The sequence below is a fragment of the Tachyglossus aculeatus genome, chromosome X2, assembly GCF_015852505.1.
Source record: "Tachyglossus aculeatus isolate mTacAcu1 chromosome X2, mTacAcu1.pri, whole genome shotgun sequence".
Lineage (NCBI taxonomy): Eukaryota > Metazoa > Chordata > Mammalia > Monotremata > Tachyglossidae > Tachyglossus > Tachyglossus aculeatus.
The window spans coordinates 3,010,322-3,036,333 of record NC_052100.1 but is presented as its reverse complement, the minus strand read 5'-3'; the positions used below and the strand labels follow the sequence as shown (position 1 = coordinate 3,036,333).

Here is a 26,012-nt window from a genome sequence, read left to right as displayed (position 1 = left end):
ATTTGTACTTCCCAAGCGCTTAGTACAGTGCTCCGCATATAGTAAGCGCTCAATAAATGCGATTGATGATGATTAACGTTAATCTTCCCCCTCTAGACTGTAAGGCCACGGTGGGCAGGGAATGTGTCCGTCTATTGCTCTGTTGTAATAATAATAATAATAATAATGGCATTTATTAAGCGCTTACTATGTGCAAAGCACTGTTCTAAGCGCTGGGGAGGTTGCAAAGTGATCAGGTTGTCCCACGGGGGGCTTACAGTCTTCATCCCCATTTGACAGATGAGGGAACTGAGGCCCAGAGAAGCTCTTAGTACAGAGCTCTGCATACAGTAAGTGCTCAATATACACAATTGATTGATTCAGTACAATAGAGCCGGTAGATAGCTCTCTTGGAGCTTGCAATCTAGTGGTCACACCGCAATAATAATAATTTTGGTATTTGTTAAGCGCTTACTAAGCGCTGGGGAGGATACAAGGTGATCAAGTTGTCCCAAGTGGGGCTCACAGTCTTAATCCCCATTTTACAGATGAGGCAACTGAGGCACAGAGAAGTGAAGCGACTTGCCCAAAGTCACACAGCCGTTCCTTGGGGAAGATGTCGGACTCCTGGGTTCCTGGGGGTGCTGTGATCCTACCTCATTTCCAGGTAATAATAATAAGAATAACAATAATAATAATGGTGTTCGTTAAGCGCTTACTATTTGCCAGGCATTGTACTAAGCGCTGGGTTGGATACAAGCAAATCAGGTTGGACACGGACCCCGTCCCGCGTGGGGCTCACTGTCTCAATCCCCATTTTACAGATGAGGGAACAGAGGCACAGAGAAGTGAAATGACTTGTCCAAAGTCACACAGCCGTTCCTTGGGGAAGATGTCGGACTCCTGGGTTCCTGGGGGTGCTGTGATCCTACCTCATTTCCAGGTAATAAGAATAAGAATAACAATAATAATAATGGTGTTTGTTAAGCGCTTACTATTTGCCAGGCATTGTACTAAGCGCTGGGTTGGATACAAGCAAATCAGGTTGGACACGGACCCCGTCCCGCGTGGGGCTCACTGTCTCAATCCCCATTTTACAGATGAGGGAACAGAGGCACAGAGAAGTGAAATGACTTGTCCAAAGTCACACAGCCGTTCCTTGGGGAAGATGTCGGACTCCTGGGTTCCTGGGGGTGCTGTGATCCTACCTCATTTCCAGGTAATAAGAATAAGAATAACAACAATAATAATGGTGTTTGTTAAGCGCTTACTATTTGCCAGGCATTGTACTAAGCGCTGGGTTGGATACAAGCAAATCAGGTTGGACACGGACCCCGTCCCGCGTGGGGCTCACTGTCTCAATCCCCATTTTACAGATGAGGGAACAGAGGCACAGAGAAGTGAAGTGACTTGTCCAAAGTCACACAGCCGTTCCTTGGGGAAGATGTCCGGACTCCTGGGTTCCAGGGAGGGCTGTGATCCTCATTTCCAGGTAATAATAATAAGAATAACAATAATAATAATGGTGTTTGTTAAGCGCTTACTATTTGCCAGGCATTGTACTAAGCGCTGGGTTGGATACAAGCAAATCAGGTTGGACACAGACCATAAAATCCCCATTTTACAGACATTTTACAATCTGTGTGCAAGACACCGTTCTAAGCACTGGGATAAGGGCTTCGAGCAGCGCGGTTGAGTGGAAAAAGCCCGGGCTTGGGAGTCGGAGGTCGTGGGTTCTAATTCCGGCCCCACCGCTTGTCAGCCGTATGACTTTAGGCAAGTCACTTAATAATAATAATAATAATGATGGCATTTGGTAAGCGCTTACTATGTGCCAAGCACTGTTCTAAGCGCGGGGGAGATACAAGGTAATCAGGGTGTCCCACGTGGGGCTCACAGTCTTCATCCCCATTTTTCAGATGAGGGAACTGAGGCCCAGAGAAGTGAAGCGACTTGCCCAAAGTCACCCAGCTGACAAGTGGCGGAGCCGGGATTTGAACCCATGACCTCTGACTCCACAGCCGGTGCTCTTTCCACTGAGCCACGCTGCTTCTCTAATAATGGCGTTTGTTAAGCGCTTACTATATGCAGAGCACTGTTCTAAGCGCTGTGGAGAATACAGGGTGATCGGGTTGTGCCACGGTGGGCTTATGGTCTTAATCCCCATTTTCCAGATGAGGTAACTGAGGCCCAGAGAAGTGAAGTGACTTGCCCAAAGTCACACAGCTGACAATTGGCAGAATTCCGGCTCCACCACTTGTCAGCTGAATGACTTTAGACAAGTCACTTAACAATAATAATAATAATAATAATAATAATGGCATTTGGTAAGCGCTTACTATGTGCCAAGCACTGTTCTAAGCCCTTGTACAAGGTAATCAGGGTGTCCCACGTGGGGCTCACAGTCTTCATCCCCATTTTACAGATGAGGGAACTGAGGCCCAGAGAAGTGAAGTGACTTGCCCGAAGTCACACAGCTGACAAGTGGCGGAGTCAGAATTAGAACCCACGACCTCTGACTCCCAAGCCCGGGCTCTTTCCAGTAAGTCACGACTTAACTTCTCTGTGCCTCAGTGACCTCATCTGTAAAATGGGGATGAAGACCGTGAGCCCAACGTGGGACACCCTGATTACCTTGTGTCTCCCCCAGCGCTTAGAACAGTGCTTGGCACATGGTAAGCGCTTAACAAATGCCATTATTAGTATTTATTTATTTAATCTATTGATTTATTTCTCTTAATGTCTGTCTCCCCCTCTAGACCGTTAGGTCGTGGTGGGCAGGAATGTGCCTGTGTGTTGGTTGTTCATTCATTCATTCAATCGTATTTATTGAGTGCTTACTGTGTGCAGAGCACTGTACTAAGCGCTTGAGAAGTACACGTGGCTCAGTGGAGAATCAATCAATCAATCGTATTTATTGAGCGCTTACTGTGTGCAGAGCACTGTACTAAGCGCTTGGGAAGTACAAGTTGGCAACATATAGAGACAGTCCCTACCCGAGAGGCAGCGTCGCTCAGTGGAAAGAGCCCGGGCTTTGGAGTCCGAGGTCACGGGTTCAGATCCCTACTCCCCCACTTGTCAGCTGGGTGACTTTGGGCACCTCACTTCACTTCTCTGGGCCTCAGTTCCCTCATCCGTAAAATGGGGATGAAGACTGTGAGCCCCAGATGGGACAACCTGATTACCTTGTAACCTCCCAGCGCTTAGAACAGTGCTTGGCACATAGCAGGCGCTTAATAAATGCCATCATCATCATCATCATTATTATTATTATTATTATTACAGTGCTTTGCACATAGCAAGCGCTTAATAAATGCCATCATCATCATTATTATTATTATTACAGTGCTTTGCACATAGCAAGCGCTTAATAAATGCCATCATCATCGTCATCATCATTATTATTATTACAGTGCTTTGCACATAGCAAGCGCTTAATAAGTGCCATCATCATCATTATTATTATTACAGTGCTTTGCACATAGCAAGCACTTAATAAATGCCATCATCATCATCATCATTATTATTATTACAGTGCTTTGCACATAGCAAGCGCTTAATAAATGCCATCATCATTATTATTATCATTATTACAGTGCTTTGCACATAGCAAGCGCTTGATAAATGCCATCATCATCATCATCATTATTATTATTACAGTGCTTTGCCATAGCAAGCGCTTAATAAATACCATCATCATCATCATCATTATTATTATTACAGTGCTTTGCACATAGCAAGCGCTTAATACATGCCATCATCATCATCATTATTATTATTATTACAGTGCTTTGCACATAGCAAGCGCTTAATAAATGCCATCATCATTATCATTATTATTATTACAGTGCTTTGCACATAGCAAGTGCTTGATAAATGCCACCATCATCATTATTATTACAAGTCGGCGGTGCACTCTCCCAAGCGCTTAGTGCAGTGGTTTGCGCGCCGTAAGCGCTCAAGAACTACGGATCGAAAGGGAATAATAATAATGGTATTTGTGAAGCGCTTACTACGTGCAAAGCGCTTAGTACAGTGCTCTGCACATAGTAAGCGCTCAATAAATACGATTGATGATTTAAGCGCTGTATTAGACAGACATTCGGTGGGGGTGGCGTGGGCGCCCCCTGGCGGCCAAACTCCAATTCCGCTGTGTCGGTCGTGGGGGGGGGAGGTCACGGGGTCAACCCCTGACCCCTGACCCCCTCTGGTCATTCATTCATTTATTCAATCGTATTTATTCATTCACTCATTCAATCAACCAGTCGTATTTATTGAGCGCTTACTGTGGGCAGAGCACTGGACTAAGCGCTTGGGAAGCCCCAAGTTGGCAACACCTAGAGACGGTCCCGACCCAACAGTGGGCTCACAAGTCTATCAATCAATCAATCAATTGTATATATTGAGCGCTTACTGTGTGCAGAGCGCTTAATAAATGCCATCATCATCATCATCATTATTATTATCACAGTGCTTTGCACATAGCAAGCGCTTAATAAATGCCATCATCATCATTACTATTATTATTACAGTGCTTTGCACATAGCAAGCGCTTGATAAATGCCACCATCATCATTATTATTATTATTACAAGTCAGCGGTGCACTCTCCCAAGCGCTTAGTACAGTGGTTTGCGCTTGGGAAGTCCCAAGTTGGCAACATCTAGAGACGGTCCCGACCCAACAGCGGGCTCACAGGCTAGAAGGGGGAGGCGGACGACAGAACAAAGCGTATTAACAAAATAAAATAAATAGAATAAATATGTACAAATGAAATAAATAAATAGAGTAATCAATCAGTACAAACATATATACATCTATACGGGTGTTGTGGGGAGGGGAAGGAGGTAAGGTCGGGGGGATGGGGAGGGGGAGGAGGGGGAGAGGAAGGAGGGGGTTCTGTCAGCTGTGTGACGTTGGGCAAGTCACTTCACTTCTCTGGGCCTCAGTTCCCTCATCTGTAAAATGGGGCTTAAGGCTGTGAGCCTCCCCGTGGGACAAGCTGATCACCTCGTCACCTTCCCAGCAATTAGAACAGTGCTTTGCAAATAGTAAGTGCTTAATAAATGCCATTATTATTATGTACAAAATAACTAGTTCCCTCAGTTCCCTCATCTATAAAATGGGGATAGAGCCCGGGCCTGGGAGGTCACGGGTTCTAATCCCGGATCCCCCACTTGTCTGCTGTGTGACGTTGGGCAAGTCACTTCACTTCTCTGGGCCTCAGTTCCCTCATCTGTAAAACGGGGATGAAGACTGTGAGCCCCACGTGGGACAACCTGATCACCTTGTGTCCCCCCCAGTGCTTAGAACAGTGCTTTGCACATAGTAAGCGCTTAACAAATACCATTATTATTATTATTATTTAGGGGGGAAGGGGTTGGGGTCTCTAGGTGGGGAGGGGGCCGCATTTTGCCATCCAGCAAAAGGCAGAAACCTCCCACCAGCTCATCTCTCTCAGATACGTGAGAGAGTATCTTCTAGACTGTGAGCCCACTGTTGGGTAGGGACCGTCTCTATATGTTGCCAACTTGTACCTCCCAAGCGCTTAGTACAGTGCTCTGCACACAGTAAGCGCTCAATAAATACGATTGATTGATTGATACGTGCCAGAGGTCTGCCCCTTTCTGAGGGTTTCAATAGCCCCCTGAAATCCCTGAGTGATCAGCCTGGGGGCCACCCAGGGGGAGGCAGCAGGGGGGACCCCCACACACACACCCAGACGTGGCTTAGTGGCAAGAATACGGGCTTGGGAGTCGAAGGTTGTGGGTTCTAATCCTGATTCTGCCACTTATCAGAAGCAGAATTATTAGAGAAGCAGCGTGGCTCAGTGGAAAAAGCCCGGGTTTTAGCGTCAGAGATCAGGGGTTCAAACCCCGGCTCCGCCAATTGTCAGCTATGTGACTTTGGGCAAGTCACTGTTGCCAACTTGTACTTCCCAAGCGCTAAGTACAGTGCTCTGCACACAGTAAGTGCTCAATAAATACGATTGACTGACTGAATGAATGAATGAACTTCTCTGGGCCTCAGTTACCTCATCTGTAAAATGGGGATTAAGACTGTGAGCCTGCTGTTGGGTAGGGACCGTCTCTAGATGTTGCCAACTTGTACTTCCCAAGCGCTTAGTACAGTGCTCTGCACACAGTAAGTGCTCAATAAATACGATTGACTGACTGAATGAATGAATGAACTTCTCTGGGCCTCAGTTACCTCATCTGTAAAATGGGGATTAAGACTGTGAGCCCGCTGTTGGGTAGGGACCGTCTCTAGATGTTGCCAACTTGTACTTCCCAAGCGCTTAGTACAGTGCTCTGCACACAGTAAGTGCTCAATAAATACGATTGACTGACTGAATGAATGAATGAACTTCTCTGGGCCTCAGTTACCTCATCTGTAAAATGGGGATTAAGACTGTGAGCCCGCTGTTGGGTAGGGACCGTCTCTAGATGTTGCCAACTTGTACTTCCCAAGCGCTTAGTACAGTGCTCTGCACACAGTAAGCTCTCAATAAATACGATTGATTGAATGAATGAATGATTGAATGATTGAGTGAACTTCTCTGGGCCTCAGTTACCTCATCTGCAAAATGGGGATTAAGACTGTGAGCCCGCTGTTGGATAGGGACCGTCTCTCTAGGTTGCCAGCTTGCACTTCCCAAGTGCTTAGTACAGTGCCCTGCACACAGTAAGCGCTCAATAAATACGATTGAATGAATGAATGACCGTGAGCCCTCCGACGGACAACCTGATCCCCCTTGTACCCTCCCCAGCGCTTAGAACAGTGCTTGGCACATAGTAAGTGCTTAATAAATGCCATTAGTAGTATTATCGTCATCAGCTGTGTGACTGCGGGCAAGTCTCCACACCTTTATTATCTGTAAAATCATCATCATCATCATCAATCGCATTTATTGAGCGCTTACTATGTGCAGAGCACTGGACTAAGCGCTTGGGAAGTACAGATTGGCAACACATAGAGACAGTCCCTACCCAACAGTGGGCTCATATAATATTGTGAAATAATATCTGTAAACTAATTAAAATAACGTGGGACGGGGAGTGGGACAACCTGAGGACCCCAGTGCTTAGGAAAGTGCTTGGCACATAGTAAGCGCTTAACAAATGCCATCATTATTGTTATTATCATTATTATTATTATTATTTATAGGTCCGGCCCTGCCACCACGGAGCAGAGGGGCAGCATGAGGCCTGGGGGAGCCCCACATCTTCTTGGGGCCTGGCGGTCCTCCCTCCTCGGATTTCCCGGAGAAGGCAGCCCCCCCTGCAAGAAGCCCACCCCCAGTTGGAGCTACTTAGTAATCGGAACCGAACGCTCCTCTCTCCATCGATCTCGTCTCCCGGCTCCTCAGACAGCCGCTGGGCGATCGATAACTCACTTAATTGCCGCCTCCCGGCTGACGGCCTCGATCCCCAAGACAACCGGGGGCCTGGCACCCCTCCATTCTCGCCCCACAGCCGTCTCCCCCACTCCCCAAGCCCCTCGGCTCTGCCCCGACCCCATCAACTGCTCAGGCCCTGGGTTCATCCATTCATTCATTCAGTCGTATCATCATCATCATCATCATCAATCGTATTTATTGAGCGCTCACTATGTGCAGAGCACTGGACTAAGCGCTTGGGAAGTACAAGTTGGCAACATATAGAGCTGCTCCCTCTGATTCCTAGGCCTGTGCTCTATCCACCGGGCCCAGAGAAGTGAAATGACTTGCTCAAGGTCACCCCCCCCAGCCCACACACAACATCACTTCGCTCTGTTCCTCAGTCCCCTCATCTGCAAAATGGGGATTCAGTACCTGTTGATGATGATGATAGTATTTCTTAAGTGCTTACTGTGTGCTAAGCGCCGTTCTCATTCAATCAATCAATGTTGTATTTATTGAGTGCTTACTGTGTGCAGAGCACTGTACTAAGTGCTTGGGAAGTACAAGTTGGAAGTTCTCCCTCCTTCTTAGACACTGTGATCCCCCGGGGGGGGGGGGGACCAGATGATCTCCTATCTACCCCAGTGCTTGACACATAGTAAACACTTATCAAATACCGCATTATTATTATTATTATTATCATGCTTAATAATAATTGCACATGTACCTTGAAAGAGAGGTGGCTCCCAGCACACACTGCTTTTCTTATGCTCTGCCACTTCACCTACCTGAAATTTATTTTTAAAGTCTGTCTCCCCGACTAGGCTGTCTACTAACTCTATTATATTGTCCTCTCCCAAGTGCTTAGAACGGTGCTCTGCACACGGTAAGAGCTCAATAAATAGCACTGATTGACTGTTAGTGGCATCTAAGTCCCATCTCAGCCCTTTGGTATATTTACTCACACATCCAATTATTTATTCTGATATCTCACCCTGGCGGATTCACTCATCCTCCAATTTGCTCCTTGTCCTTTCTCTTACTACAATTGATAATAATTTTGCAAATTCGTTTTTCCCATTAGGACATAAGCTCCTTGAGGGAAGGAAACGTACGCCTTGCTTAGCAGTGCTTTGCACTCAGTAGATGCTCAGTAAGTACTAATCATCATCATCATAATAATAATGGCATTTGTTAAGCGCTTACTATGTGCAGAGCACTGTTCTAAGCGCCGGGGGGGGATACAAGGTGATCAAGTTGTCCCACGTGGGGCTCACAGTCAATCCCCATTTTACAATTGAGGGAACTGAGGCACAGAGAAGAATAATAATAATAATGGCATTTATTAAGCGCTTACTATGTGCAAAGCAAGTAGGAGGTCGTGGGTTTAATTCCGGCCCCACCGCTTGTCAGCTGTATGACTTTAGGCAAGTCACTTAATAATAATAATAATAGTAATAATAATGATGGCATTTGGTAAGTGCTTACTATGTGCAGAGCACTGTTCTAAGCGCTGGGGGGGATACAAGGTGATCAAGTTGTCCCACGTGGGGCTCACAGTCTTCATCCCCATTTTACAGATGAGGTAACTGAGGCTCAGAGAAGTGAAGTGACTTGCCCAAGGCCACACGGCAGACATGTGACAGAGTCGGGATTCGAACCCATGACCTCTGACTCCAAAGCCCGGGCTCTTTCCACTGAACCACGCTGCTTCTCAAGTACTACTAGTAGTAGCGTTTATTGAGCACCCGGTTTGTTTTTAATGGTATTTGTAAAGCACTCACTATGTGCCAGGCACTGGGGGAGATTCATTCATTCATTCATTCAATCATATTTATTGAGCACTTACTGTGTGCAGAGCACTGTACTAAACCCTTGGGAAGTTCATTCATTCATTCATTCATTCAGTCGTATTTATTGAGCGCTTACTGTGTGCTAAACGCTTGGGAAGTCCAAGTTGGCAACACATAGAGACGGTCCCCACCCAACAACGGGCTCACAGTCTAGAAGGGGGAGACAGACGACAAAACAAAACATGGAGACAGGTGTCAAGTCGTCAGAACAAATAGATATAAAGCTAAACGCACATCATTAACAAAATAAATAGAATAGTAAATATGCACAAGGAAAATAAATAGAGTAATAAATCTGTACCAACATATACACAGGTGATTTGGGGAGGGGAAGGAGGTAGGACGGGGATTAGATACGAGATAATCAGGTTGGATACAGTCGGTATCCCAAGTAGGGCTCACAGTCTTAATCCCCATTTTACAGATGAAGTAACCGAGGCCCAGAGAAGTGAAATGCAAACTGGGGATTTCCCAGGTGCAGTATACTAAGCACCTGGGAAAGTACAAAACAACAATAACCAGTGACCGTCCCTGCCCACAACGAGCTCACAGTCTAAGTGGGGGGAGACAGACATCAATAGAAATAAATAAAATTCCATTCATTCATTCAATCGTATTTATTGAGCGCTTACTGTGTGCAGAGCACTGTACTAAGCGCTTGGGAAGTCCACGTTGGCAACATATAGAGACGGTCCCTCTGATGCCTAGGCCCGTGCTCGATCCACCAGGCCCAGAGAAGTGAAATGACTTGCTCAAGGTCACCCCCCCGCCCCCACAAAACATCACTTCGCTCTGTGCCTCAGTCCCCTCATCTGCAAAATGGGGATTCAGTATCTGTTCTCCCTCCTTCTTAGACACTGGGAGCCCCGTGGGGGACCATCATCATCACCATCATCATCATCAATCGTATTTATTGAGCGCTTACTGTGTGCAGAGCACTGTAGTAAGCGCTTGGGAAGTCCAAATTGGCAACATCTAGAGACGGTCCCTACCCAACAGTGGGCTCACAGTCTAAAAGGGGGAGACAGAGAACGAAACCAAACATACTAACAAAAGAAAATAGACTAGATATGGACAAATAAAATAGAGTAATAAATATGTACAAACATATATACATATCATCATCATCATCATCAATTGTATTTATTGAGCGCTTACTATGTGCAGAGCACTGTACTAAGCGCTTGGGAAGTACAAATTGGCAACATCTAGAGACAGTCCCTACCCAACAGCGGGGTCACAGTCTAAAAGGGGGAGACAGAGAACGAAACCAAACATGCTAACAAAAGAAAATAAATAGACTAGCTATGGACAAGTAAAATAGAGTAATAAATATGTACAAACATATATACATATATGCAGGACCAGATGATCGCCTATCTACCCTAGTGTTTAATATAGTAAACACTTATCAAATACCACACTATTGTTATTATTATCCTGCTTAATAATAATTGCACGCACACACCTTGAAAGGGAGGTGACTCCCGGCCTACTTCCCCATCCCCCTAGCTTTCCCCGCCATCCTCCCCGAACCCCCCAGTGATAAATCCGGTGTGATCCACACGCATGCACACACAGACACATACACACGTGTGTGTCTGTGGCCGGGCGGCCGATGGTTCCCCCGGGAACCGGTCTCTTAGCAACCGTCTCCAGGCTCGGTGGGAAGCGCTGTGCTCGGGGGTCCACCATCGGGTGGTCCCTAAAGGCGGGCAGACGGCGGGAGGCAGGCCCCGGGGGGGCCGGAGCGGCTGGAGAGCTGAGACCCCCTTCTCCTCCTTGCCACCCCCTTCTCAATATACATATATATATATATACATATATATGTGTATATATATGCATATATATGTGTGTATATATATGTATATGTGTGTATATATATACACACATATACATATATATGTATACATGTACATATATATACATATATATGTGTATATATATGCATATATATATGTGTGTGTATATATGTAGATGTGTGTGTATATATATACACACACATCTACATATATATGTATACATGTACATATATACATATATACATATATATGTGTATATATGTATATACATATATGTGTGTGTATATATGTGTATATATGTGTGTGTATATATATATGTATATATATATGTATTTAGACTGTGAGCCCACTGTTGGGTAGGGACTGTCTCTATGTGTTGCCACTTTGTACTTCCCAAGCGCTGAGTATAGTGCTCTGCACATAGTAAGCGCTCAATAAATACGATCGATGATGATGATGATGATGATCAGACCACGACTCCATCCCGATACCGCCCGTGGAGGGAGGGGGTCTGATCTAATAATAATAATAATAATAATAACGATAGCGTTTATTAAGCGCTTACTACGTGCGAAGCACTGTTCTAAGCACTGGAGAGGTGGCAAGTGGTTTTCAGAGTTTTTAGACTATCATCCGAGTGAAGTTGTTTTTTGATGTAGTCCGTTGTACGTTTATTCAATTATTTTAGGACCAGTGGCGTTATGGTACCTCAGTTACCTCATCGGTAAAATGTAAATATTATTCTATTTATGTATTTATTTTACTTGTACCTATTTATTCTATTTATTTTATTCTGTTAATATATTTTGTTTTGTTCTCAGTCTCCCCCTACTAGACTGTGAGCCCGCTGTTGGGTAGGGACCGTCTCTAGATGTTGCCAACTTGGACTTCCCAAGCGCTTAGTCCAGTGCTCTGCACACAGTAAGCGCTCAATAAATACGATTGAATGAATGAATGAATGACAAGGTGCTCAGGTTGTCCCACGGGGGGCTCACCATCTTCACCCCCATTTTACAGATGAAGGAACTGAGGCCCAGAGAAGTGAAGCGACTTGCCCAAAGTCCCACAGCTGACAATTGGCGGAGCCAGGATTTGAACCCACGACCTCTGACTTCAAAGCCCGGGCTCTTTCCACTGAGCCATGCTTCTGCTGATCTGGTAGAAAGAGCACAACATCTTGGGTTCTAATTCCGGGTGACCCAGGGCAAGTCGCTCAACCTCTCTGGGTCTCAGTTTCCTCTGTAAAATGGGGGAGAATCCCTCCACTCCACACAACCTCTCGGAAGCAGCTTGGGCTGCGCTTCTATTCCTAGTATTGAGAAGCAGTGTGGTTCAATGGAAAGAGCCTGGGCTTTGGAGTCGGAGGTCATGGGTTCAAATCCCAGGTCTACCAGCTGTCAGCTGTGTGACTTTGGGCAAGTCACTTCACTTCTCTGGGCCTCAGTTACCTCATCTGTAAAATGGGGATTAAGTCTGTGAGCCCCCCATGGGACAACCTGGTCACTTTGTAACCTCCCCAGCGCTTAGAACAGTGCTTTGCACATAGTAAGCACTTAATAAATGCCATTATCATTATTATTATTCAGAGTCATTCATTCATTCGTATTTATTGAGCGCTTACTGTGTGCAGAGCACTGTACTAAGCGCTTGGGAAGTCCAAGTTGGCAACATCTAGAGACAGTCCCTACCTAACAGTGGGCTCACAGTCTAGAAGGGGACACAGTCCCTGGCCCGCAGTCATATGCATTCATTCATTCATTCAATCGTATTTATTGAGCGCTTACTGTGTGCAGAGCACTGTACTAAGCGCTTGGGAAGTCCAAGTTGGCAACATCTAGAGACGGTCCCTACCTAACAGTGGGCTCACAGTCTGGAAGGGGACACAGTCCCACAGTAATAAGAAGGGGGCTCACAGTCCCTGGCTTGCAGTCATATTCAGTCATTCATTCATTCAATCGTATTTATTGAGCGCTTACTATGTGCAGAGCACTGTACTAAGCGCTTGGGAAGTCCAAGTTGGCAACATCTAGAGACGGTCCCTACCCAACAGTGGGCTCACAGTCTAGAAGGGGACACAGTCCCCGGCTCGCAGTCATATTCATTCATTCAATCGTATTTATTGAGCGCTTACTGTGTACAGAGCACTGTACTAAGCGCTTGGGAAGTCCAAGTCGGCTACATATAGAGGATACGATTGAATGAATGAATGATGAATGGAGGAGGGCCGGACAAGGAGACGCAGTGACGCGCAACCCCGCCAATGTCCAGCAGGTGGCGGCACCCTCCCCCATCTCGGGTTGGGGGTTAGAGGTCAAAACGAACAATCCCCGGCCTCAGATTCCCTTGGATCAGACAATCATCAATCAATCAATCAATCAATCAATCAATCAATCAATCAATCGTATTTATTGAGCGCTTACTGTGTGCAGAGCACTGGACTAAGCGCTTGGGAAGTCCAAGTCGGCAACATAGAGAGACGGTCCCTACCCAACAGCGGGCTCACAGTCTAGAAGGGGGAGACAGAGAACAAAACAAAACAGATTAACAAGATAAAATAAGTAGAATAAATATATACAAATAAAATAGAGTAATAAATACGTACATAGACATATATACAGGTGCATGTATATGCTTAAGACATATGTATGTCGTGTACCCTCCTAAGTAATAATAATGATGGCATTTATTAAGCGCTTACTATGTGCAAAGCACTGTTCTAAGTGCTGGGCTTAGACTGTGAGCCCACTGTTGGGTACGGACTGTCTCTATATGTTGCCAACTTGTACTTCCCAAGCGCTTAGTACAGTGCTCTGCACACAGTAAGCGCTCAATACGATTCATTGATTGGGCACTGTTCTAAGCGCTGGGCACTGTTCTAAGCGCTGGTAATAATAATGATGGTATTTCTTAAGCGCTTACCATGTGCCGAGCACTGTTCTAAGCACTGGGGTAGATACAAGGTAAGCAGGTTGTCCCTCAATGAGGCTCACAGTCTTAACCCCCATTTTACAGACAAAGAAACTGAGGCACAGAGAAGTTAAGTGATTTGCCCAAAGTCACACAGCTGATATGTGGCAGAGCCAGGATTCGAACCCATGACCTCTGACTCCAAAGCCCGGTCTCTTTCCACTGAGCCACGCTGCTTCCCTAAGCTCATAATGGGCAGGGAATAAGTCTGTTTATTGTTGTATTTTACTCTCCCAAATGCTTGCAGAAGCAGCGTGGCTCAGTGGAAAGAGCATGGGCTTTGGAGTCAGAGGTCATGGGTTCAAATTCCCGCTCCGCCAATTGTCCGCTGTGTGACTTTGGGCAAGCACTTAACTTCTCTGGGCCTCAGTTACCTCATCTGGAAAATGGGGATGAAGACTGTGAGCCCCCTGTGGGACAACCTGATCACCTTGTAACCTCCCCAGCGCTTAGAACAGTGCTTTGCACATAGTAAGCACTTAATAAATGCCATTATTATTATTATTATTATTGTTATTAAATGCTCAATAAATATGATTGAATGAGAGCACTGTACTAAGTGGTTGGCAGAGTACAATATAAAAACAGAAACATTTATCCTAGTGGATAGAGCACGGCCCTGGGAGTCAGAAGTCTTGGGTTCTAATTCTGGCTCTGCCACTTGTCTGCTGGGTGGCCTTGGACAAGTCACTTCACTTCTTGGTGCCTCGGTTCCCTCATCTGTAAAATGGGGGTTGAGAACCAGAGCCCCACGTGGGACAAGGGACTGTGTCCAACCTGATTTGCTCGAATCCACCCCAAGTGCTTAGTACAGTGCTTGGCACATAGTAAGCGCTTAACAAATGCCATTATTGTCATTATTATGATTCCCTGCCCACAATGAGAAGCAGTGTGGCTCAGTGGAAAGAGCACAGGCTTTGGAGTCAGAGGTCTTGGGTTCAAATCCCTGCTCTGCCAATCCAGCTGCGTGACTTTGGGCAAGTCACTTAACTTCTCTGAGCCTCAGTTACCTCATCTGTCAAAATGGGGATGAAGACTGTGAGCCCCACGTGGGGCAACTTGATCACATTGCATCCCTCCCAGCGCTTAGAACAGTGCTTTGCACATAGTAAGCGCTTAACAAATGCCATCATTATTATCACTATTAAGTCATTTAACTTTTCTGTGCCTGTTACCTCATCTGTAAAATGAAGACTGTGAGCCCCACGGGGGACAACCTGATCACCTTGTAACCTCCCCAGCGCTTAGAACAGTGCTTTGCACATAGTAAGCTCTTAATAAATGGCATTATTATTATTATTATTGTTATTATTATTATTATTAACAAGCTCACAGCCTAGAGCTCGCAATACAGTAAACTAAATAAATATCACTCATTGTTTTCTCTCCCCCTCGTCCCCCTCTCCATCCCCCCGCCTTACCTCCTTCCCCTCCCCACAGCACCTGTATATATGTTTGTACAGATTGATTATTCTATTTATTTATTTTACTTGTACATATCTATTCTATTTATTTTATTTTGTTAGTATGTTTGGTTTTGTTCTCTGTCCCCCCCTTCTAGACTGTGAGCCCGCTGTCGGGTAGGGACCGTCTCTAGATGTTGCCAACTTGGACTTCCCAAGCGCTTAGTACAGTGCTCTGCACACAAAGTGGCGGAGCCGGGATTTGAACCCATGACCTCTGACTCCAAAGCCGGGGCTCTTTCCACTGAGCCACGGACGTGCCCAACTCGGGGGCCAATCTGTGCAACTCGGGTTCACCTGCATATATGTTTGTACGTATTTATTACTCCATTTTATTTGTACATATTTATTTTATTTTGTTAATATGTTTGGTTTTGTTCTCTGTCTCCCCCTTCTAGACTGTGAGCCCACTGTTGGGGAGGGACCGTCTCTAGACGTTGCCAACTTGGACTTCCCAAACACTTAGTACAGTGCTCTGCGCACAGTAAGCGCTCAATAAATACGATTGAAGGAATGAATTAGTATTTATTTCTTTTACTTGTGCATATTTCTTCTATTTATTTTATTTCGTTAATATGTTTTGTTGTCTGGCTCCCCCTTCTAGACTGTGAGCCCGCTGTCGGGTCGGGACCGTCTCTAGATGTTGCCAACTTGGGCTTCCCAAGCGCTTAGTCCAGTGCTCTGCACAGAGTAAGCGCTCAATAAATACGATTGATGATTGATTGATTGCCAACTTGGACTTCCCAAGCCCTTAGTCCAGTGCTCTGCACACAGTAAGCGCTCAATAAATACGATTGATGATTGATTGCCAACTTGGACCTCCCAAGCGCTTAGTCCAGTGCTGTGCACACAGTAAGCGCTCAATAAATACGATTGATTGATTGCCAACTTGGACTTCCCACGCGCTTAGTCCAGTGCTCTGCACACAGTAACCGCTCAATAAATACGATTGATTGATTGCCAACTTGGACTTCCCAAGCACATAGCCCAGTGCTCTGCACACAGTAAGCGCTCAATAAATACAATTGATGATTGATTGATTGCCAACTTGGACCTCCCAAGCGCTTAGCCCAGTGCTCTGAACACAGTAGGTGCTCAATAAATACGATTGATTGATTGATTGCCAACTTGGACTTCCCAAGCGCTTAGTCCAGTGCTCTGCACACAGTAAGCGCTCAATAAATACGATTGATTGATTGATTGCCAACTTGGACTTCCCAAGCGCTTAGTCCAGTGCTCTGCACACAGCAAGCGCTCAATAAATACGATTGATGATTGATTGATTGCCATCTTGGACTTCCCAAGTGCTTAGCCCAGTGCTCTGCACACAGTAAGCGCTCAATAAATACGATTGATTGATTGATTGATTGATTGAGGGCTCCTTGCAAGGCCCCGCCCGTGGCTTTCCCTGGGGCATGGGAGGATCCCTTTTTTTGGGGAGGAGGAGGATGGAGGAAGAGGGAGGGAGGGGAAGGGGGTCGTTAGACCACTCCGCCCCGACCAGGTGTTGCTTTTTGGTCGCCAGTCGCTCCCATTCCTGGCCGGAAGCAGAGCCCAGTCCCGGGAAAAAAAGGCCAAAGCCGAGTTCTGCATCCCCAATTTTCCAGAGGAGACCCCAGGATTTCTCCCCCCAACCCTGGACTGCAGGTAGGGGAGGGGCTTGGGATCCTTCAAGCGCTTAGTACAGTGCTCTGCACGCAGGAAGCGCTCCATAAAGACGACTGATTGATTTCAGGGAGGGAAGGGCAGCTTCAGGCCAAGGAACCGAGCCAAAAATCCCTCTCCCAAAAGCAGGAGAAGGGGAGAAGTAGAGTTGGGGGTAAAAGATGCCCCGCCCCTTCAATCCCACCTATGTAGTGATCAATCAATCAATCAATTGTATTTATTGAGCGCTTACTGTGTGCAGAGCACTGTACTAAGCGCTTGGGAAGTCCAAGTTGGCAACATCTAGAGACAGCCCAACAGTGGGCTTACAGTCTAAAAGGGGGAGACAGAGAACCAAACCAAACATACTAACAAAATAAAATAAATAGTGATGGTGCTTCCTTGAGGACTGTGATAAACGCTGCCAACTTGTACTTCCCAAGCGCTTAGTACAGTGCTGTGCACACAGGAAGCGCTCAATAAATACGATTGAATGAATGGATGGGCTGCACACACGGGACTCGCAGTCAAAAAGGCAGAGGGAGAGCACGTTGTCTTAACCCCGTTTTACAGAGGGAGAAACTGAGGCCCAGAGACGTGACTTGCCCATGACCAGAGGGCAGGCCAAAAGGATTTTCGCGATGCATTTTCTAATAATAACCACGGCATTTGTTAAGTGCTTACTATGGGCAAAGCACTGTTCTAAGCGCTCGGGGGGATACAAGGTGATCAGGTTGTCCCACGTGGGGCTCACAGTCTTAATCCCCATTTTACAGATGAGGTCACTGAGGCCCAGAGACTGCCCAAAGTCACACAGCTGACAATTGGCGGAGCTGGGATTTGAACCCATGACCTCTGACTCTAAAGCCCGGGCTCTTTCCACTGAGTCATGCTGCTCACTTTCCCAAGCGCTTAGTACAGTGCCCTGCACACAGTAAATGCTCAATAAATACGATTTATTTCTGCTTCAGCCGCACCTCAGTGCTTATTGTGTCTCAGTGGAAAGAGCCCGGGCTTTGGAGTCAGAGGTCATGCGTTCAAATCCTGCCTCCCCCACTTGTTAGCTGTGTGACTTTGGGCAAGTCACTTCACTTCTCTGTGCCTCAGTTCCCTCATCTGTAAAATGGGGATTAAAAACTGTGAGCCCCACGTGGGACAACCTGATCACCTTGTAATCTCCCCAGCGCTTCGAACAGTGCTTTGCACATTGTAAGCGCTTAAGAAATACCATCATTATTATTATTATTTACATCCATATTTACCTATAATATTTACTGTATGTATATACTGTATACTGTATAACCTGGATTTGATTAAGGGTTGTTGATTGTTGTTGTTGATTGAGGACTCAGGAACCGGCATTTTTTTGGGGGGGACAGGGGTCTTAGATCCTCTAATTGATTTATGCGGACAAGGAATCAGTCCTATTTAATGAGCGCTTAAGGGATGGCGTCTTCTATTTAGGCTCTGCATAAGCTCAGTAAAAAAAAAACCCTGGGTTTGATTAAGGGTTGTTGATTGTTGTTGTTGATTGAAGACTCAGGAACCGTCCTTTTTTGGGGGGAGGGAGAGGGGTCTTAGATCCTCTAATTGATTAATGGGGACAAGGAATCAGTCCTATTTATTGAGCACTTAAGGGATGGCGTCTTCTATTTAGGCCCTGCATAAGCTCAGTAAAAAAAAACCTGGGTTTGATTAAGGGTTGTTGATTATTGTTGTTGATTGAGGACTCAGGAACCGGCTTTTTTTTGGGGGGGAGAGGGGTCTTAGATCCTCTAATTGATTAATGGGGACAAGGAATCAGTCCTATTTATTGAGCGCTTAAGGGATGGCGTCTTCTAACTAGGCTCTGCATAAGCTCAGTTAAAAAAAAAAACCTGGGTTTGATTAAGGGTTGTTGATTGTTGTTGTTGATTGAGGACTCAGGAACCGGCTTTTTTTTTGGGGGGAGAGGGGTCTTAGATCCTCTAATTTATTAATGGGGGCAAGGAATCAGTCCTATTTATTGAGCGCTTAAGGGATGGCGTCTTCTATTTAGGCTCTGCATAAGCTCAGTAAAAAAAAAACCTGGGTTTGATTAAGGGTTGTTGATTGTTGTTGTTGATTGAGGACTCAGGAACCGGCTTTCTTTGGGGGGGTAGAGGGGTCTTAGATCCTCTAATTGATTAATGGGGCGAAAGCTCAGATCCTTGGGGACAAGGAATCAGTCCTATTTATTGAGCGCTTAAGGGATGGCATCTTCTATTCAGGCCCTGCATAAGCTCAGTTAAAAAAAACCTGGGTTTGATTAAGGGTTGTTGATTGTTGTTGTTGTTTGAGGACTCAGGAACCGGCTTTTTTTTGGGGGAGAGGGGTCTTAGATCCTCTAATTGATTAATGGGGACAAGGAATCAGTCCTATTTATTGAGCACTTAAGGGATGGCGTCCTCTAGGCTCTGCATAAGCTAAGTAAAAAAAAAACCTGGGTTTGATTAAGGGTTGTTGATTGTTGTTGTTGATTCAGGACTCAGGAACCGGCTTTTTTTTGCGGGGGGGAGAGGGGTCTTAGATCCTCTAATTAATGGGGACAAGGAATGAGTCCTATGTATTGAGCGCTTAAGGGATGGCGACTTCTATTTAGGCCCTGCATAAGCTCAGTAAAAAAAACCTGGGGTTGTTGATTGTTGTTGTTGATTGAGGACTCAGGAACCGGCTTTTTATGGGGGGGAGAGGGGTCTTAGATCCTCTGATTAATGGGAGCAAGGAATCAGTCCTATTTATTGAGCGCTTAAGGGATGGCATCTTCTATTTAGGCTCTGCATAAGCTCAGTAAAAAAAAAAACCTGGGTTTGATTAAGGGTTGTTGATTGTTGTTGTTGATTGAGGACTCAGGAACCGGCTTTTTTTGGGGGGGAGAGGGGTCTTAGATCCTCTGGTTAATGGGAGCAAGGAATCAGTCCTATTTATTGAGCGCTTAAGGGATGGCATCTTCTATTTAGGCTCTGCATAAGCTCAGTAAAAAAAAAAAAACCTGGGTTTGATTAAGGGTTGTTGATTGTTGTTGTTGATTGAGGACTCAGGAACCGGCCTTTTGGGGAGGGAGAGGGGTTTTAGATGCTCTAATTGATTAATGGGGCGAAGGGGCAGGGTCTGGGGGCGTCGAGACCACTCCCAAAGCACGTGACTCCCACCACGTGACTGTCCAAACCGCAGTCTCCCGTTTTCTCCCGTTTTCCCCCGTGGGGACGCGGGAACGGTGCAGGTCCCCCGGCCGGCCACGAGAGGGCGCCCGAGAGCTTTCTAAACAGTCCTCAGTTTTAATAATAATAATAATAATAATAATGATGGCATTTATTAAGCACTTACTATGTGCAAAGCACTGTTCTAAGCGCTGGGGGGGTTACAAGGTGATCAGGTTGTCCCACGGGGGGCTCCCAGTCTTCATCCCCGTTTTCCAGATGAGGCAACTGAGGCCCAGAGAATCAATTGTATTTATAATAATAATAATAATAATAATAATAATAATAGTGGCATTTATTAAGCGCTTACTATGTGCAAAGCACTGTTCTAAGCGCTGGGGGAGGTTACAAGGTGATCAGGTTGTCCCAGCTCACAGTCTTAATCCCTATTTTACAGGTGAGGTAACTGAGGCCCAAAGAATAATAATGATGGCATTTGTTAAGCGCTTACTATGTGCCAAGCACTGTTCTAAGCGTCGGGGAGGTTACCAGGTGATCAGGTTGGCCCACGGGAGGCTCACAGTCTTAATCCCCATTTTACAGATGAGGTAACTGAGGCCCAGAGAATAATAATGATGGCATTTGTTAAGCGCTTACTATGTGCCAAGCACTGTTCTAAGCGTCGGGGAGGTTACGAGGCGATCAGGTTGGCCCACGGGGGGCTCACAGTCTTAATCCCCGTTTTACAGATGAGGTAACTGAGGCCCAGAGAATAATAATGATGGCATTTGTTAAGCACTTACTATGTGCCAAGCACTGTTTGAAGCACTGGGGGGATACAAGGCGATCAGGTTGTCCCACGGAGGGCTCACAGTCTCAATCCCCATTTTACAGGTAAAGGAACTGAGGCCCAGAGAAGTGAAGTGACTTGCCCAAAGTCACACAGCTGACAGTTGGGGGAGCCGGGATTTGAACCCATGACTTCTGACTCCCAAGCCCGTGCTCTTTGCACTGAGCCATGCAGTTTTGGTATTTAGGGAATTTCTTGAGTGCTTAGAATAATAATAGTTATGGTATTTGTCAATAATAATTAATCATGGTATTTTTCAAGTGCTTATTATGTGCCAGACACTGTACTAAGTGCTGGACACTGTTTATAATAATAATAATAATAGTGATGGCATTTGTTAAGTGCTTATTATGTGCCAAGCACTGTTCTAAACGCTGGGGAGGTTACGAGGTGATCAGGTTGTCCCACGGGGGGCTCACAGTCTTAATCCCCATTTTACAGATGAGGTAGCTGAGGCCAGAGAATAATAATGATGGCATTTGTTAGCGCTTACTATGTGCCGAGCACTGTTCTAAACGCTGGGGAGGTTACAAGGTGATCAGGCTGTCCCATGGGGGGCTCACAGTCTTCATCCCCATTTTCCAGATGAGGTAACTGAGGCCCAGAGAAGTGAAGTGACTTGCCCAAAGTCACACAGCTGACAATTGGTGGAGCCGGAATTTGAACCCATGACCTCTGACTCCCAAGCCCGGGCTCTTACCACTGAGCCATACAGTTTTGATATTTAGGGAATTTCTTGAGCGCTTGGAAATAATAATAATTATGGTATTTGTCAATAATAATTAATCATGGTATTTTTTTAAGCACTTATTATGTGCCAGACACTGTATTAAGTGCTGGTTACTGTCTAAGCGCTTACCATGTGCCAGGCATTATACTAAGCACTGGACACTGTTTATAATAATAATAGTGATAATAATGGCATTTGTTAAGCCCTTACTATGGGCAAAGCACTGTTCTAAGCACTGGGGAGGTTACAAGGTGATCAGGTTGACCCACTGGGGGCTCCCAGTCTTAATCCCCATTTTACAGATGAGGGAACTGAGGCCCAGAGAAGTTAAGGTAATTGCCCAAAGTCACACAGCTGACAGTTGGCGGAGCCGGGATTTGAACCCATGATCTCCGACTTCAAAGCCCGGGCTCTTTCCACTGAGCCATGCAGTTTTGGTATTTAGGGAATTTCTTGAGCGCTTAGAAATAATAATCTTTATGGTATTTGTCAATAATAATTAATCACGGTATTTTTTTTAAGCGCTTACTGTGTGCAGAGCACTGTACTAAGCGCTTGGAAAGTACAATTCGGCAACAGATAGAGACAATCCTTACCCAACAGTGAGCTCACTGATCATCATCATCATCAATCGTATTTATTGAGCGCTTACTGTGTGCAGAGCACTGTACTAAGCGCTTGGGAAGTACAAATTGGCGACATATAGAGACGGTCCCTACCCAACAGTGGGCTCACAGTCTAAAAGGGGGAGACAAAACCAAACATACCAACAAAATAAAATAAATAGAATAGATATGTACAAAATAAATAAATAAATAGAGGCCCATGCTCTAACCACTACCCTTGCTGCTTCCCAGTGCTTAGAACTGTGGTTTGCACATAGTAAGCGCTTAATAAATGCCATCATTATTATTATTATTATTATTTACTATGTGGCAGTCACTGGACTAAGCGCTGGGGAAGTCGCCTCCCCCTCGTGTCTGCTGTGTGACCTTGGGCAAGCCACTTCACTTCTCTGTGCCTCAGTTCCCTCATCTGTAAAATGGGGATGAAGACTGTGAGCCCCACGTGGGACAACCTGATCACCTTGTATCCCCCCCAGCGCTTAGAACAGTGCTTCGCACATAGTAAGCGCTTAACAAATACCAACATTATTATTATTAATCAGGTTGGACCGGTCCGTGTCCCACATGGGGCTCACAGTCTTAATCCTCAAAGTAAAATGCCGATGAAGTAACTGAGGCCCAGAAAAGTGAAGTGACTTAACCAAGGTCACACAGTAATAGTACTAATAATATTAATAATAATTGTGGCATTAGTAAAGCGCTTACTAGGTGCCAAGCACTGTCCTAAGCGTCGGACTAAGCACAAGATCAGCAGGAGGTCCCAAATGAGGTTCACAGTCGAAGGAGGATGGAGAACGGGTATTGAACCCCCCTTTTAAAGATGAGGAAACTGAGGCCCGGGGAAGCGAAGTGACTTGTGATTAGAGAAGCAGCGTGGCTCAGTGAAAAGAGTCCGGGCTTTGGAGCCAGAGGTCCTGGGTTCGAATCCTGGCTCCGCCACTTGTCCACTGGGTGACTTTGGGCAAGTCACTTTACTTCTCTGGGCCTCAGTTCCCTCATCTGTCAAATGGGGATGAAGACTGTGAGCCCCACGTGGGACAACCTGATCATCTTGTATTCCCCCCCAGCGCTTAGAACAGTGCTGTGCACATAGTAAGCGCTTAATAAATGCCATTATTATTATTATTAGTCCAAGCAGGATTAGAACCCAGAGCCTCTGATTCCCAGGATGGGCTGTTTCCACTAGATGATGCCACCTCACACAGCAGACAAGTGGCGTGGCCAGGATTAGAACCCAGGTCTTTCCGACTCCCGGGACCGTGCTCTGTCCTCTAGGCAATGCTGCTTTTCAGCTTATGTGGGAGGCCAGATGGTCTGTCCTGTGGGGGTATCCTAATCCCCTCCATTCAGAGAAGCAGCGTGGCTCAGTGGTAAGAGCCCGGGCTTTGGAGTCAGAGGTCATGGGTTCAAATCCCGGCTCCGCCAACTGTCAGCTGTGTCACTTTGGGCAGGTCACTTCACTTCTCTGGGCTTCAGTTCCCTCATCTGGAAAATGGGGGTTAAGACCGTGAGCCCTCCGTGGGACAACCTGATCACCTCGTGCCCTCCCCAGCGCTTAGAACAGTGCTTGGCACGTAGTAAGCGCTTAATAAATGCCATTATTATTATTATTATTATTATTCCCTCTTACACCTGGTAGCCCCCTCCTCATCCGGTTTCGGCTCTGCTGCGGTCCCCATCTCCTCCGTCATCATCATCAATTGTATTGAGCGCTTTCTGTGTGCAGAGCACTGTACTAAGCGCTTGGGAAGCGTCCTCCCTCTCCGTCCCGCTCAGCTCTCTCCCCTCCCCTCTTCCAGCCCCCACAAACCTCCTCTATTAGTTAAGCTAATAGAGTCTTTTAGACTGTGAGCCCACTGTTGGGTAGGGACTGTCTCTATGTGTTGCCAATTTGTCCTTCCCAAGCGCTTAGTACAGTGCTCTGCACATAGTAAGCGCTCAATAAATACGATTGATTGATTGATTGATTGATTAAGCGCTTACTCCGTGCCAGGCACTGTACTAAACGCTGGGGTGGATACAGGCAAATTGGGCCGGACGCGGTCCCTGTCCCAAGTGGGGCTCACAGTTTCAATCTGACCTCCCCTGCTCCAGCCCCCGACCCCGTCCGGCTCAGTGGAAAGAGCCCGGGCTTCGGAGTCAGAGGTCATGGGTTCAAATCACGACTCTGCCAATTGTCAGCTGTGTGACTTTGGGCAAGTCACTTCACTTCTCTGGGCCTCAGTTCCCTCATCTGCGAAATGGGGATTAAGACTGGGAGCCCCTCAGGGGACAACCTCATCACCTTGTAACCTCCCAGCGCTTAGAACAGTGCTTTGCACATAGTAAGCGCTTAATAAATGCCATTATTATTATTATTATTACCTCCGACCTCCTGGCTCCGGCCAGTGGCGTCCTCCTGGCTCCTGGTGTGGGATATTGGGCAGAGAAGCAGCGTGGCTCAGTGGAAAGAGCCCGGGCTTGGGAGTCAGAGAACATGGGTTCTAATCCCGACTCTGCCACATATGTGCTGTGTGACCTGGGGAAAATCACTTAACTTCTCTGAGCCTCAGTTCCCTCATCTGGAAAATGGGGATTGAGACCGTGAGCCCCATGTGGGACAACCTGATCACCTTGTATCCCCCCCCACCCAGTGCTTAGAACAGTGCTTTGCACATAGTAAACGCTTAATCAATCAATCAATCAATCGTATTTATTGAGCGCTTACTATGTGCGCAGCACTGTTCTAAGCACTGGGGGGGAATACAAGATGATCAGGTTGTCCCATGTGGGGCTCACAGTCTTTATCCCCATTTTACAGATGAGGGAACTGAGGCCCGGAGAAGTGAAGTGACTTGCCCAAAGTCACCCAGCGGACAAGTGGCGGAGTCGGGATTCGAACCCATGACCCCTGACTCCAAAGCCCGGACTCTTTTCACTGAGCCACGCTGCTTCTCTAATCACAAATCACTTTGCTTCCCCCGGCCTCAGTTTCCTCATCTTTAAAAGGGGGATTCAATACCCGTTCTCCATCCTCCTTAGACTGCGAACCTCATTTGGGACCTCCTGATGATCCTGTGCTTAGTCCGACGCTTAGTACAGTGCTTGGCACCTAGTAAGCGCTTAACTAATACCACAATTATCATTAATCTTATTAGTACTATTACTGTGTGACCCTGGTTAAGTCACTTCACTTTTGTGGGCCTCAGTTACCTCATCGGCATTTTACTTTGAGGATTAAGACTGTGAGACTGTACTAAGCGCTTGGGAAGCACAAGTTGGCAACACCTAGAGACGGTCCCTACCCAACAGTGGGCTCACAGTCTAGAAGACTGTGAAAAAGCCAAGGCAGGACACCCCACGCTCTGCAAACGTGGGCCAATTGCCGTGGCTTTAAACTGAGCGCAGATTCGTTTTTAGGAGGGAGACTTGCAACAGAGGGGCAGCCATCGTATTTATTGAGCGCTTACTATGTGCAGAGCACTGTACTAAGCAGCATGGCGTAGTGGATAGAGCACGGGCCTGGGAATCCGAGGACGTAGATTCCAGTCCCGCCTCCGCCACTTCTCTTCTCTGACCTT

General features: G+C 46.3%; 1 long non-coding RNA gene across 2 annotated transcripts; it reads left to right on the top strand.

The window, feature by feature from the left end:
- The first annotated feature begins 533 nt into the window (after nucleotides 1–533).
- Nucleotides 534–7,556, top strand: LOC119949512. Of its 2 annotated transcripts, none has more exons than XR_005457216.1 (4): nucleotides 534–646; nucleotides 804–922; nucleotides 1,080–1,198; nucleotides 7,146–7,556. It is a non-coding gene; the product is annotated as an uncharacterized LOC119949512 (long non-coding RNA). The 2 variants fall into 2 exon arrangements; XR_005457217.1 differs by lacking the exon at nucleotides 7,146–7,556 and adding an exon at nucleotides 1,356–1,433.
- The last annotated feature ends 18,456 nt before the right edge of the window (nucleotides 7,557–26,012 follow it).